This window comes from Etheostoma spectabile, unplaced genomic scaffold (genome assembly GCF_008692095.1).
Source record: "Etheostoma spectabile isolate EspeVRDwgs_2016 unplaced genomic scaffold, UIUC_Espe_1.0 scaffold00002455, whole genome shotgun sequence".
Classification (NCBI taxonomy): Eukaryota; Metazoa; Chordata; class Actinopteri; order Perciformes; family Percidae; genus Etheostoma; species Etheostoma spectabile.
The window spans coordinates 1-15,249 of record NW_022602897.1 but is presented as its reverse complement, the minus strand read 5'-3'; the positions used below and the strand labels follow the sequence as shown (position 1 = coordinate 15,249).

General features: G+C 40.7%; 3 non-coding genes across 3 annotated transcripts; 1 reads left to right on the top strand and 2 right to left on the bottom strand.

The window, feature by feature from the left end:
* Nucleotides 1-5,640: 5,640 nt before the first annotated feature.
* Nucleotides 5,641-5,712, bottom strand: trnaq-cug (transfer RNA glutamine (anticodon CUG)). The gene has a single exon. It is a non-coding gene; the product is annotated as a tRNA-Gln (tRNA).
* Nucleotides 5,713-6,922: 1,210 nt separating this feature from the next.
* Nucleotides 6,923-6,994, bottom strand: trnae-uuc (transfer RNA glutamic acid (anticodon UUC)). Its single transcript has one exon. It is a non-coding gene; the product is annotated as a tRNA-Glu (tRNA).
* Nucleotides 6,995-9,692: 2,698 nt separating this feature from the next.
* LOC116675909 (small nucleolar RNA U3) lies at nt 9,693-9,908 on the top strand. The gene has a single exon (XR_004328563.1). It is a non-coding gene; the product is annotated as a small nucleolar RNA U3 (small nucleolar RNA).
* Nucleotides 9,909-15,249: the final 5,341 nt, after the last annotated feature.

The following is a 15,249-nucleotide window of genomic DNA, read 5'->3' as shown; positions in this document are numbered from 1 at the left end:
CATATTTGCTTGGTAACTAAGCGTCTCTATCAGAGAAACGTTAAGCGGTGTAGAGCAACAAGTGTGAGCATCAGCGATAGACCGAAGGCAAAGCCAGAATCGGTAAAGCAGGATACCACAATAAATACGGTGTAAATGGACACTGTTCTGAATCAGCAGGCAGCGCGGGTGCTCTCTCTGTGGAAGGAGCGGTAGGCTCCATGTAGCTAGGTGGCCGGTGGTTGCCTACGTGTTTATATAACTTCACACATCCTCAAGTGGCTGGATTCACTGCACACATCCGCTCCAATGAGTGCACCAACAGTAAATTTATTCAGAAATTTCATGAAGCTGAGAGCCGAGTTTATAGAAGGGAAAAGGGCACTGGGCCACGGTCCGAGCAGCGCATGCCACCACAGCAGACGCCAACATAGGCAGTGCCAGGCTAGGTTAGGTTATAAATGTTCAAATAAGATACTTTTATTGCCTGTTATGAGTTATGTTGAATGAATTTCGATATTTATTCTTTTTCAGTGAATATAAATATTACATTTATACTAGGCCATGATATGAATTATTGACACCTGGGGTACTACTCAGTGCATAATTGAACTCGATAAATTGTACATTTTGGTGTTATTTCGTTTTTCTAAAAGATATATTATCTTGAGAGATTATAGAGTTGGGATCTGGCGGTCAAAATGCATTGGCCTACAGAATCCCGGCCCTTCTATAGTGTTGAGGAATTGCTGTTGTAGACAATTGTCAGCTTCAACCTGCCTGGCCATTCCATTCCGCTTCAGCCCCATAGAACTGCAGCTGCTTACTTGTGTTGTGTTTTTCCCCCGCAATGTGATGTGTCAGGGTAAGAGAGCACTAAAATCCTAGTAAAAGAGTTTAATCAGGTCTGGCCAACCACAGAACCAGCTCTCCTTACAAGCCTGTCCAACCACACGCTAGGCCTACCTGCCAACATGCCACAGCAGACAATGCTGATGACAATGCTGTCACGTTGTTTTGCAAGTTTGACTGTAATATTGACTGTATGAATACAGAGCAATCCAGTCTAACACCAACGCAGTCCACCTTGTTACAGCACTCCTGAATTTTGTTGCTTCATGTCTACAGTCACAGAGTTTATGAAGAAGGAAACTATAACCTGTAGATCTTAATCAGGGTTTATACCCTGATTTATTCTGAACTGAGAATGTTTCACATGTCCATGTAAGCCTATCATATGTCTGTATTTACATTAATTATGATTATAAAGATAGTCCACCCATGTTTAACTGGGATTTGGATGTTTTTAAGATGCAAAAAATAACAGAGTTCTGTAGAAAAAAAAACATTAAAAAAACAACAACACAGCATCAGAAAGCTGCCTAACCTTTGGCCAGTAGTGCTCTAAAAATAAGAGGAACATGTAACATGTGAGTCTCATGTTAGGTAACCCACATGGGGCCCACATAAATCCGCCTACTTCCATCCCATGACCACTTCTCCTACTCATATCCCCTTTGGGCCCTTAAGTTGGCCCACAAGGGCTTTCCATGTGGGTCTCATGTTAGGTAACCCTCATGGGGCCCACAGTAATCGCCTACTTCCATCCCATGCCCACTTGCCCACTCATATCCCCTATGGGGCCTTAGAGTTGGCCCTCATGGGCTTTCCATGTGGGTCTCATGTTAGGTAACCCACATGGGCCCACATAAATTGCCTACTTCCATCCCATGCCCACTTTGCCCACTCATATCCCTATGGGGCACTTAGAGTTGGCCCTCATGGGCTTTCCATGTGGGTCTCATGTTAGGTAACCCACATGGGGCCCACATAAATTGCCTACTTCCATCCCATGCCCACTTTGCCCACTCATATCCCCTATGGGCCCTTAGAGTTGGCCCTCATGGGCTTTCCATGTGGGTCTCACATTGATTAGGTATCCCACATTGATGCAGAAAAACTAGTCACGCATTTGTTCCTTCTATTTCTGGTGAACTTTGCCTTCATATAACTAGTGATTTCTGGTGAAAGTGGGGTTTGTAGTCCTTACATAGTAACCATGATTTCTGGTGAACGTGGGTTTGTAGTCCTTACATAGTAACCAGTAGATTTTTTGGTGAACATGGGTTTGTGTCCCACTTATAACCAGTAGATTTCTGGGGACCTTGGGGTTTGGCCTTCATGGTAGATTTCCACGTGGGGTTTCATCCGTTAGTAACCCAGATCTGGTGAACGTAAATTTGTAGTTCCTTACATAGTAACCAGTAGATTTCTGGTGAACGTCATTTCAGACTTGCTGCTTGGTTTAAATGCGAGTTGCGTCTCTGCCATCGGAGATTTTTTTTTTTTCACTGTCAGCTGCAACCCCCCCCATGGGGCCCCTCTCTCTCTGTGTCTCTCTCTTACCATCACACACACACACACACACGCACCACACACACTCACACATACCTGGTGTGGAAATAAAAAAAATAAAAAAGAACCAAAAAAAAAAAATCACACTGATCATAAAAATAAAAAGTTAAAAAAAGAAAGTTATATTGAGTATAAAAACTCTTGTTCATTACATTTTACTTATAATTGCGACCCATGTGTTGTTGTATCATTGTTGCAAAACGTTTTGTATATAGTTTGTTTGTTACCATGACAACACCATTGATCTGAAGCTTGATGCTGTCATGTAAATAGTTTTCAAATCAGCAATAAATATAACAATTTTTGATCAACTCATATCAATTGCATGCTTAAATAACATACCGGTTAAAGCCCCGCACATTTCAAGAGAACTTGACCCACTTCCGGGTTAAATCTGACCACTTCCGGTCTAGGCCCCGCCCAGTCCGAGTACGGATCCGGATACAGATAATTCATGTGGTAAACAGATACAGATACAGATAATTCATGTGGTAAACAGATACAGATACAGATACAGATAATGCTGTACTCGCTCATCCCTAGTGGAAACCACATTAAATATTAATTTAATTGTATAACGCGAACAGTAACAACTCTGCGCACACAAGTTCTTGTGTGGGAGTAGTGGGATTTGGTGCTGGCAATAGAGTCCTTGTAACGTAGGATGTGGTTGTTGTACATTTCTTTGTGAATAGTGAGACCCGTTTTTCTATGGAGACGTTCAAGTTGCCGACCTTTGGCTTTCATGAGACAAAGATCGGGGGTGGACCAAGGGGCGGAGACGGAGAAAAAACAGATCTGTTTTTCAACGGTGCAAGAGAATTCAGAATATCATGGAGTCCAGTGTTGTAATGAGAGACCAGATCATCGGGGGTGGAGAGATTTTGAGTGTCAGGAAGGCAGAAGGAGTGAATAGTTGAAGTGAGTGTGGCGGGGTTGATATTCTTTGTGTTCCAAAATGAAATAAGGCGTGGTATTTTTGAGATGGAGAGACGGAGTTTCACTGTAAATGAGAGGAGAAAATGGTCAGTTATAGGGAGTTCATCTGCTGTAAGGTCAGACAGGGTTACAACCAGAGCAGCAGATTAAGTCCAGAATATGTCCTTGGAGTGTGTCGGAAAAGTGGTATGTTGCTGACATCCAAAACTGTCTAAGGAGGAGGTGAAGTCTTTGGTGAGAGGCAGGTTGATATTGTCCATGTGGATATTGAAATAACCCAGCAGTATTATGTTTGGTGAGAGAGAGGATAAGTGGGTAAAGAAAGCAGCAAAGTCATTTAAAAAAAAAATCACTATTCGGTTTAGGAAAGCAGTTGAAATGATGGTTGGAGTGGGACCAGACAACTTGCAGACAGCAGATTCAAAGGAGCTGAAGACAGAGTTGGCTCTCTGCAGGTTATTTAAGCAGCAAACGTCCCTGGGTGGACTTGAACCACCATCCTTTCAGTTAACAGCCGACTGCGCTGACCTATTGCGCCACAGAGACTGCGCCTGTTTGATGTTTTATGAGCAGGAGCTCGATCTTCAAGCCACAAGCATTTCCTTTATGGCTATAGTAAGTAAATAGTATGTGCTTTATACAAGTTATAATGTTTATTATGTTTATTTTTACAAATAGGACATACAGATAGAAACTGTTTTAGACAACAGAAATGTGAATTTGTTTTTCAGATTTTCCAGCCCCTGAAGTTGAACAGCAGAGCAGAGTGGCGCAGCGGAAGCGTGCTGGGCCCATAACCCAGAGGTTGATGGATCGAAGCCATCCTCTGCTAATTCCTATTAAGTCTATTTCCAGTCTGTTGATGTTTAACAACGCATCTGTGTCTGAAATGAAATGTCTCCACCTGCTGAAGAGTAAACTAAACGGCATGTCAAGTTTATTTCATCCATAAAAATGGAAACTACTCATACCTGCTGTACACACCCATAAAAAGGACCAAAGGACAACGCAAGGGTACCTGGATCCAAAGGTCAACGGGATGCCCACGGGTCCCAAGGACCCATAAGGCCAATGCCACGGGTCCCCTGGTCCCGAAGGACAATGTAAAAGAAAGTTGATGTGTATATGCATTAATCAAAAAGAAAGTCGATGTGTATATGCATTAGTAAGTAGACCTTGTGGCGCAACAGCAAAAATATCAGAAAACATATAGATATTGCAGTATTCATAATCGATATTGCAATATCACATTTTGTCAATATCGTGCAGCCCTAGTGTGTGTGTGTGTGTGTGTGTGTGTGTGTGTGTCTGTGTGTGTCTGTGTGTGTGTGTGTGTGTGTGTGTCTGTGTGTCTGTGTGTCTGTGTGTGTATATGTGTGTTGGGAGATGGGCTGCTAAATGTCAAGGGCTGGGAGGAGATGGATGCAGAACAACGTGGTAGTTCAGTGTGTGTTCATATGTCTACGGTCATAACTGCCTCAGAGAGGCATGACAAACTATCATCACAGGTTTCATGTTTATAGCATTTACTGTGGCAGACATGTTGCAATTCTCCCACTGAAATGCATTGACTTTTTATAGAAAACCAATGAACGGTGATTATAGCGCCCCCTAAAGGCCAAACTTCACCAAATTTGGTACAGAGCCCAAAGAAAAAGTGTATTTGCATCTTCTGATCACAGCACGTCTTACTGTACTGCTAGTTGGAACATAACTGACAAAAAAGTTATTCATTTGCAAGAAGAATGTGAGAGAAGTGAATGTACTCCTTCCCCATCAAAATCCAGCTCTACTAAACAGAAACAGTTCAGTAAAAGTAGTTTTAGCTCTGCTGTAAAGTGGGACTTACCTCTCCAAAGGGTTGGATGGAAATGTACTGGAACTCTGTCAATGTTCTAGTTCTGCTGTCAGTTCTCTTGTTGGGTTTGGATCTGATTTTTAAATAAAAACATTGATGGAATGGAACTAAGTGCATTTCCTTAGCTGTGTTTCTGTGTGTGCGTGCATGCATGTGTGTGCGAACATTGGCAACATGACAATATAAACTGTGTGTATGTGTGTCTGTGTGTGTGTTTCTGTGCGTGCCAACACTGGTGCTTCACATGCACAAGTAGCAACATGACAAAATGACGTTTGTGTGTGTGTTTGTGTGTGTGTGTGTCAGTGTTTCACTCCTCGTCCTTGTTTTCACAAAGGGGATTTGGAGTGATAAAAACAGGTTTAAACTAACTGTCCCTGTTTAAGGCTGTTGGGTGCTAACTCTAGTTGAAAGGTTGATCTTTTTCACCTTTGCTATGGCTTAAAAACAGGTTCCACTGAGATTTGAACTCAGATCGCTGGATTCAGAGTCCAGAGTGCTAACCATTACACCATGGAACCTTTATAAGTAACGCAAGGGTTTGCTGGGCAGTTTCTTTCATAATATCCACATGTGTGATATTAAATGCACACAACAATCACAACGCAAATTAAAAAGCAAAAATTACTGGCCAACCTAACCTTTTGTATTGTCCTTTGTGTCACAGGGACATGTTTAGTTTATGTGACCTTTTGTACTAGCCTACCGCTTTCATTTCATGTCAAATGCCATCATGACCTCATCCTTTGGGTCTTGGAGCCCCCCCTGTTTTATTTATAATGCCATCCCTGTTCGATGTCATCTTTTTACTACCCTTGAGGCCGCAGCCTCGCCATTCGGGTCCCTAGCATTCAGCAATAAATATAACAATTTTTGATCAACCCATATCAATTGCATGCTTAAAATAACATACTGGTTAAAGCCCCGCCCATTTCATGACAACCTAACCCACTTCCAGGTTAAATCCTGTCCACTTCCGGGTTTGGACAGATACAGATACAGATAATTCACATGGTTAACAGATACAGATACAGCTGTACATGCTAATCTTTATTAAACACTTCTTGAGTTAACCTTCCACTTTTTTTGCCTTTTTACGTACGTAACTACAGCTCTGATTTAATACAGGACCAATGTCAGAGATCGTGCAGATCTTTCACCAGCTAAATACCAATTCCCATACCGGGAGCTGAACCAGGGCCACCTGGGTGAAAACCAGGGTTTTCCTTACTGTTAGAAGTCTTTAAGAGCAGCAACCAAGACCTTTTGGACATCACTTAGGCCAAATGAATGTAAAATCAAACTAACTGAACGCTTTCTCAGATCTACTGATTGTAGTCTCCAGAGGACTCCTTAAGAATGCATGTAAAGGTTACTTAGGCAGAATCCAGACTTCTAGACCATATGGGACTGACACGTTGAATAATAACAGTGATTTCATGAATACATCCATAGATATGCCAGGAACAGGGCAAATAAATACAATATGACTTGTTGATAAAATACTGCAAGAAGTCTGGTAGTCAGGATTCAGATTGTCACCTTTTCTCCACCACCATGTCTAGTTAAAGTTTAACAATGGTTGATCATTGAGACATATATATGTCTATTATTATCATTACATGAGTAGGTTTGGGGAAATGCATATCAGGGCATAGGGTTAATACAGCTCTCATTTAATACAGGACCAATGACACAGATCTTGCCGCAGACCTTCATCGCTAGACATTGATTCCATACCGGGAGTTGAACCCGGGCCACCTGGGTGAAAACCAGGAATCCTAACCGCTAGACCACATGGGACTGACTACATGTAATAACAGGGAAATGATTTCATGAATCAATCATAGGCTGGCTCGAACTAGGCCTTCTCTTGAACGTGAAGAAGCTTCTTAAAAAAGTTTTATCTTGAAGCTTTTGAGTGTTCTTTAGGTTTTTATCTGCTTTAACTATTACCGGACGGCAGGGGCACGGAGCAGAGCAGAGCGGCCGTTTGGGAGGAATCCTCCTCCGTGTTCAGCTCCATTTTGAACCTGTAAGCTCACTTTAAACTAGATGTGGGAAGTTGAAAGGTTGATCTTTTTCACCTGTGCTGTGGCTTAAAAACAGGCTCCACTGAGATTTGAACTCAGATTGCTGGATTCAGAGTCCAGAGTGCTAACCATTACACCATGGAACCTTTCAAAGTGTTGCTAGTGTTTGCTTGGCAGTTTCTTTCATAATATCCACGTGTGATATTGAAGGCACACAACAATCACAACAAATCAGAGAGCATTTAGGGGATATAGCTCAGTGGTAGAGCGCATGCTTTGCATGTATGAGGCCCCAGGGTTCAATCCCAGGCATCTCCAACAAATGTTGTCCTGACTGTAAGAGAGCTCGAAGAGCTCTTATCGCGATATGAAATAATGCAGCATGAATTAGAAAACAATAAATTGTATGTTTAACTTAACAAGTGTCTACCAACTCTGCACTTTACCCATGTCCTGCTTTACTCCTTTGACATTGAGCAAATTTGTATAGCACAGTGTTGTGGGTGTAGTGACCTCCTTGTGTTCATGGTAATTAATGAAAAAATCTGTCTCAATGACCAGATGTGTTGCAACTTTGCAGTCAAAATTGCATTGTCCAGCGATGGTGGTATAGTGGTGAGCATAGCTACCTTGCAAGCAAATGACCGGTGTTGGATTCCCAGCCATCGCAGTAGCTTTCTTTGAGTGATGTTACTTTTTAACTTTGATTTATACAATAGCAGTGCAAGCATTTTGCCATTGTTTGATTTCCAGCCACTACCAGGTTTTGAAGCAATATACAACATTATCATTACATATTCCACCCAGGTTTCTTCTCTTATTCCGTGTAACACAAAAAAAGTTTAAAAAATCTGAAAATCTTCAGGGGCTGTTGCTCAGTGATAGAGCACATTTTCAGTCTCAATGCCCAGATGTGTTACAAGATTTTCAGTGACTATTGTGCTGTCCAGCGATGGTGGTATAGTGGTGAGCATAGGTGTCTTCTAAGCAGTTGACCTGGGATCAATATCCAGCCATTGCAGTAGTTTTCATTGTGTGGTTACTTGCTTTATTTGTGAAGATTAGCCAGAAAGGTTACTTGCCCATCCTAATTTGATAAAATATTAGATCTCTGTTATGGTATAAATAAGGGCGCATATCAATCAATCAAGCTGCCTCCATGAGGATCCACAGACACAGTCAGTGCACTACGATTTGCACTTTGCCCTTGTCTGGTAACTACTACTAACCAATTGAAAAGTTTATGAACATTTGTGCTAACAGATATATGCGTTTCAAGTTGTCGTGGCCGAGTGGTTAAGGCGATCGACTAGAAATCCATTGGGGTCTCCCCGCGCAGGTTTGAATCCTGCTGACATCGAATGGCATTCTTTTAGAGTGAGAGCAAACCACATCACAGTAAACCTAATTTCCTTGTGGGAGTCATCCCAAAAGGATTAATAAAGATAAGTCTATGTCTATTTATGAAAAAACCTGAAAATCTTTAGGGGATGTAGCTCAGTGGTAGAGCTCATGCTTTACATGTATGAGGACCCGGCATCTCCAGCAGGTATTATGGTAGAGTCTTTAAAAGAGCTGCAACAGATATTACCTCCTGTGGTAATCTGACTGGCAGGGTTATAGAACGTAGTGGTAGACTAAGACCTCCTGTTACACAAACTGAGTGGTATGTGGAAGCTTGCTGGGCCCTCTTTTATACCTCAGACTATCAGACAGCACAACAAGCACTTTAAATGTACATGTTTTACAGTTTCTATTATACTGTATTCATGTACTTGTACTGTAATATATTTATTGTATTACGCTCCAGTTTTTATGGGTGTCATGGCGGTTATGAGCACTGTAGCTTCCATTTTTATATTTATTGAAACTTGACATGCCATTAAGTTTACTCTTCTGCAAGTGGAGACATTTCACATCAGACACTTGCAGCAACAGATGATTTGTTAACAGACTGGAAACAGACTTAATGCTGATAGCATAACAAATAATAGAGAATGGTTTTGATCCATAAACCTCTGGGTTATGGGCCCAGCACGCTCCCGCTCTGCTCTCAGGGGTTAGAAATCTGTGATTGACATTTTGAGGGAAGGTGGCACCAAGGTTCAACAGCTTACGGTTGTAAAGTTAAACATTTGGTAGACCTTGCAACTATCTTTTAAGTGAGCTTCCTGATTAATCCTACATTGATCATTCACATGCAACACTTCTGATTGGCTGGTGTTTAATGCAAAGAAAGTCTGGAGCATTATTGTAGAGAATAAGAAGGCTGACACTGAAGTATTGAGACAACAGTGACTGAAAATCTAATTCAATCTACATATCGGTCTTCTTAAAGATCTAAATAGATTTCTCACCTCAGAGTCATCTGGAGCACGTAACGATTAGCTTCTGTCCCTCTGAACCCTGAGTGACAATCACTCTGCAGTGAATGAGATGCAGTTCCCCCCCCCCCCCCCAGTCTAATCAAGACTATACTTTCAGGGATCATTTTAAGAGTTTTTGACTTGAGGAATGTGTTTCTAAAGTGTTTGGTCTCGCTGACCACGATGATGAGTCGTGATATTCCTTTCTAAGCGTGAAGCTGACAGAGAGTAATGATTCATTTCATATGCTCTCTGTCATTGATGATCGTTGTTAGCTTCTTTATGGAGTATTGAGGAAGGGAATATAATCAGAGTGGTATTGGTAGATATGTGGAAATTAACGGTAATACACACACAGTAGGCATCCACTAAAGGTTGTGTCGTTGCTGCTGACAGATTCAGATCATTATTCTAAGTGTGTGATAACATTACGGGTTTCACCAATTGTTGAGCCTCAGGTTAACAAGGAACAATCTAAGCAAGGTGATTGATGGATGATCCTAGTTACTTCACCAAGTTCAGGCCAAATGACACAGCTGTAAGAGACCACATGGGTTAGCTTCAAGCTTGTAATATATGCAAATGGCAGCTGTGGATTTGAACCCACGCCTCCAGAGAGACTTAAGCCTTAATCCAGCTCCTTAGACCCCTCGGCCACACCACCTGCAAGTGTCAGCTCTCCACATCGTGACAGATACAGGCACTGTAACTAATGGCATGCTTGTTAATTATTGGAAAAAAAACCTTTGCAAGGAAAAAGCCAATACTTTATTAAAAACTGCAAATACTTTAGTACAAAATGTTATCACACTTTGCCATTTTCTCTGGCATTGATTTTAGAATATTGTAACCAGCATTAAGTGAATAAAAAAACAAACATGCAAAGCATGCGCTCTACCACTGAGCTACATCCCCTGAAGATTTTCAGATTTTTCTTTTTTCTGAGATAGACGTAGACTTATCTTTATTAATCCTTTTGGGATGACTCCCGGATGGAAATGGGAGCCCAGATTCCTCTCGGGCGTGCCGCTCACGGACTTGCCCGTGTAGAGCTGCATGTGCCGTGCGTAGCTGGAGCCGGCGTCGCAGGCCACCCAAGACTTGAGTCTGTACCTTGCGGGCTTGCTGGGCATGTTACGGTGGCCGGGAAGTGCAAAACAACATTACAAAGTCTGAAACACTTTTACAAAGATCAAGACAAATTTACATTTAAAAAACAAATTAACAAAACGCAAAACACTTTTACAAAGAACAAAACAAATTTACATTTTAAAAAACAAATTGCTCCTCTTTATTGTGGGGTGCCCCAGGGTTCAATTCTTGGCCCTATCTTGTTCTCTTTATATATGTTGCCATTAGGAGCTATAATCGAAAAGCACAACCTGTCATTTCATTGTTATGCAGATGACCTGCAAATTTATCTGCCTATACAACCCAATGACAGTGTTGCACTAAACTGCCTCCTAAATGGCATTAATGATATCAAGTTGTGGCTATCTCGCAATTTCCTGACCCTGAATGAGGACAAGACCGAATGTATTATCTTCAGTACTAAATACATGTCAAACAATCAAACTTTAAGTCTGGGAGCTCTGACTTCATGCGCCAAGCAAACTGTAAAAAAATCTGGGTGTGACATTTGATTGTAGCATGAAATTTGACAAACAGATAAGCAATGTTGTCAAAACAAGCTTTTTCCAACTTCGTCTCCTGGCTAAAGTAAAGCCTTTTCTTAACAGGCACGATTTGGAAAAGGCTATTCATGCCTTTATTAGTTCACGTCTCGATTATTGCAACGCTCTTTATGGTGGCCTCAATCAAAATCCATCGCACGTCTGCAGCTTGTGCAAAATGCGCTGCTCGCTTTCTCACAAATACTTCTCGGAGTGCACACATCACTCCCGTCTTTTTACTCTACACTGGCTTCCGGTGCGTTTTAGAATTGATTTTAAAATTGCATTGTTTGTTTTTAAGCCCTAAATGGCCTTGCCCCAAAGTATTTGTCCGAGCTTTTAACTTTGGGTGGGCAAAATCGGTTGTTGCGGTCTTCCAATCTGCGGACTCTAGAAGTCCCGAGGTCGAGGTACAAGCAGTGGGGCGATCGGGCTTTCGCTGTTGCTGGCCCAAAACTCTGGAACAAGCTCCCGCCAGACATTCGCATTATAACGGATGTTGTTCATTTTAAATCAAAACTTAAAACTTATTTATTTAGAATGGCTTTTAATACACAGTAGTGGTGTAACAATTCTTCTTCTGATGATTATAGGTTACTTAATCTGTCTGTTTTTTTTATGCTTTGTCTGTTTGTTTGTTTTGTTTGTTTGTGTCTCACGTGAATGTTGTGTTGTTTTCTTGATGATGTAAAGCACTTTGGACACCTGTGGTGCTGTAAAGTGCTATATAAATAAATGTTGATTGATTGATTGATTGAAATTAACAAGACTCAAAACACTTTTACAAAGAACAAAACAAATTACATTTTAAAAAACAAATTAACAAGACTCAAAACACTTTTACAAAGAACAAAACAAATTACAAACGACAGATTCTTCACGGAAAGGGAATGTTCCACACACCGGAAGTGACACGAAGTAATACGGAAGTGACACGGTGTTGTTGGTGAGCGCGGGCAATTCGCGTTGTAGTTGTGGAGTAAATGGCGTAAATGAAGTTTATGGTGACCGAGCATGGACTGCGACCGAGGGATATTTTGCCCGTTTTGTGGCAAACACATTAACGCGGTTTTGCTTCACGTGTGGCCGGTGTTTGGAGTTTCTAAAGGACGCGGACCAGACGGAAACACTTGAAACGCAGGCGTCGTCTCGACAGCGGACAGTGTTAATCAAAGTAAGTGTAGCAAAACAAAAAATGCTATCTATCTGGGGCCATGTGACTAAAAGTCAGTAATGCTATGATTTCTTGAGCGGCTGCTGACTTTCTATTTTGAAACGGAACTCTGTCCATTTCAGCCGAACATCCATGCCCATCATACAAACAGTTCATGGAGTACAGAAGCTCCAAGTCTAAAGAACGACAGGCTTTTAACTACGGGCCAAAACGAAGAAATAGGCCTAAAGAAAGAAAAACGTCCAGGTAAGTTTGACCGTCCTATACAATTTTGCAAAGCTCTATATGTATTTGTGTGTATGTGTATATTTATTTTACCTACGTATAAATTATTTATATATTTATTTTACTAGATAAACGTAGGATTGATGGTGCCACATGGAACTGATTTAAAACCTCTAAGAGGGAAAACGCTCCCGGTATTTACAGACCCAGAAGTAGCAGCACCCGATCTACTGAAACAAGCTGTGCAGAAAATGAGAACATTTAACAAGGACATGCACGAAGGACCTTATGTCCTTTTGTATCCAGACTGCTCAGAGGTGGGTCCATGTGCCGGGTCAGAAAGGCCATTCAAATTGGCAGAATATAAAAAGGAAATAGGAAAGGCATATTCCAGGATCACTTTTTTCATTTGCCTAGAAAAAACACTATAAAGGAGGTTAGTGGATCTCATGATTCATATTTTTACATATTTAGATACTCTGCTGGAGAATAGATAATGGTTGTTTGATTTATTATTTTGAGTGGATGATACCTCAGACTCTGATTCTGAAATTGTCATCACAACAAGGAGCAGAGCCGAATTCAATCAAGCTGACACTTTGGTACATGAGTACTTCTTTTTTAAAATATGTATGTATTTATGTAAATATTTGTATTGTATTACTTTATTAGATGTACATTGGATTTTAAGCATAAAATATGTCCTGGTCTATATTTCAGTGGTAAAAGTGGCTTGTTTTGATTATTTTGCGGTACTATATACAGTAACACAGACAACCATTCAGCATTGATTTATGGTGTATGTGGTAATGGAACAACAATAGAAGCTATTGATAATTTATCAATTCCTCTCAGGTTTTTGAACCAAAAAATCGAAGTACTCCTAAACACAAACTAGAAGATGAAAGGTAGGTGTTGCACGCTTGGACACAAAGAAACTTTCTGGCTTGCATGGGTTGAAATATTTCTTTAGTTCTTGACTGGAAATAATAATTATTTTATTGGGTTACAGTGCTTTCAACCGGGTAGAGTGCTATTTAGCAGATATTTCATACTCATTCACATACACATTAAACATTTATATTGCTATTTTTGGAGATGTATTTTCCACTTTTGCTCACTGGAAATACAGAAAACCTGCACATGAGCTCAACGTGCTACATGCTATTGACTGTTTCTGTAACTTGCTCCTACCTAAAGGACACACAGCTGCCTGTCTGAGCTTTACTTAACAGAATAAACCTACAGAAATACAGTTTCTCTTTCAGGTGAATAAACACAAATGACACAAATTAACCAAACTATTAAAAATATGAGAATGATCCAGACCTTATTGAATTGGCGCAGTCAACCTGAACCAATTAAACAAACTTTTTTTCTGAACTTTGTCAGGGAGTCAAATAGATGTAATGAGAGACAGTTTTTGTATCTAGTGATAATCAACCAATAGGAATTGGGCTGCATACATAATGTTTACATGATTTGACTATTGTATGCTGGAAGGACACTTGCTGGTTTTAAGATGTCCACAACACCCACTCTAGCCCAAAGCACCCTGGCCACTAGAAAAGACACCCACTACTACTATGTGTTACTCAAACTACATTATAGTCTTTATCATGGAGCTAATCATTTTGTGTTTTTATCGTTTCAGACAAGCACCAGGACCTTCAACAATTCAGCCAGGACAGGTAATAAGGGAGACTGTGGCTGCATGACATTTTCTTGCTTCCAATGTTGTTGTTGTTTAGACATTTTAATCTGTTTTCAGATAGTAATATCTGATGCTGAGGATCTGGATCAACTGAAACAAATCCAGAAAAAAATTCTTGCTACAGGTAAGTAAAAAAATAAAATAATGACTGACATAATTATATTTACTGTTACACGGGGAAGGCATTGTTGTTTGTAAGATTTGACATGGAAATGGTCATTACCAACAGTAAATACACAGACCTGTTTCACCAAATGTTGAGCCAGAGGATGAAGAGCCTGTTGCTGTCAATGTGAAGAATATCCAACACACAGCAATGTATATGACAGCTTTTGACTATAGCACTCCATTATTTTACAGTGCAATAGTTTGGTATATCTGGAATATTCACAAATGAAGTCACTTTGTCATTACAGGGAGGAGACGGACATTTCTTACTGACATCGTGGCAAACCTGTCGCTTCCTATGATCCTAAAAGAGTCAGTCGGTCAAAACATCAAGGGCTATGTTTGGGATGGGGCAGTCAGAGGTTTCAAGCGTACAACATATTCTGAAACTGTGAATGCTGGTCAATTCACTGATGATTACTGGTGTTTTGGAAAAGGGAATTGACAGGGTGGTCCAAGACGAGAGTTTTTAACTCTTACTAATGAACACCTAAACAGTGATTCCCGAAGTGGGTGGTCGCGACCGCCAGAGAGGGGGGGGTCGCGAGTTGATTTCCAGAAATAAAATTAAAAATTTAAAAACGATTAGAAATAGAATGTTAGCCATGATTTTACACAAGATAAAACTAGTGGATACATTTAAAATAAAACCAAGCAACTAAATAAAAAGGGAACAGCTGTTTTGATTTCTTTCTTTCCGAGTAG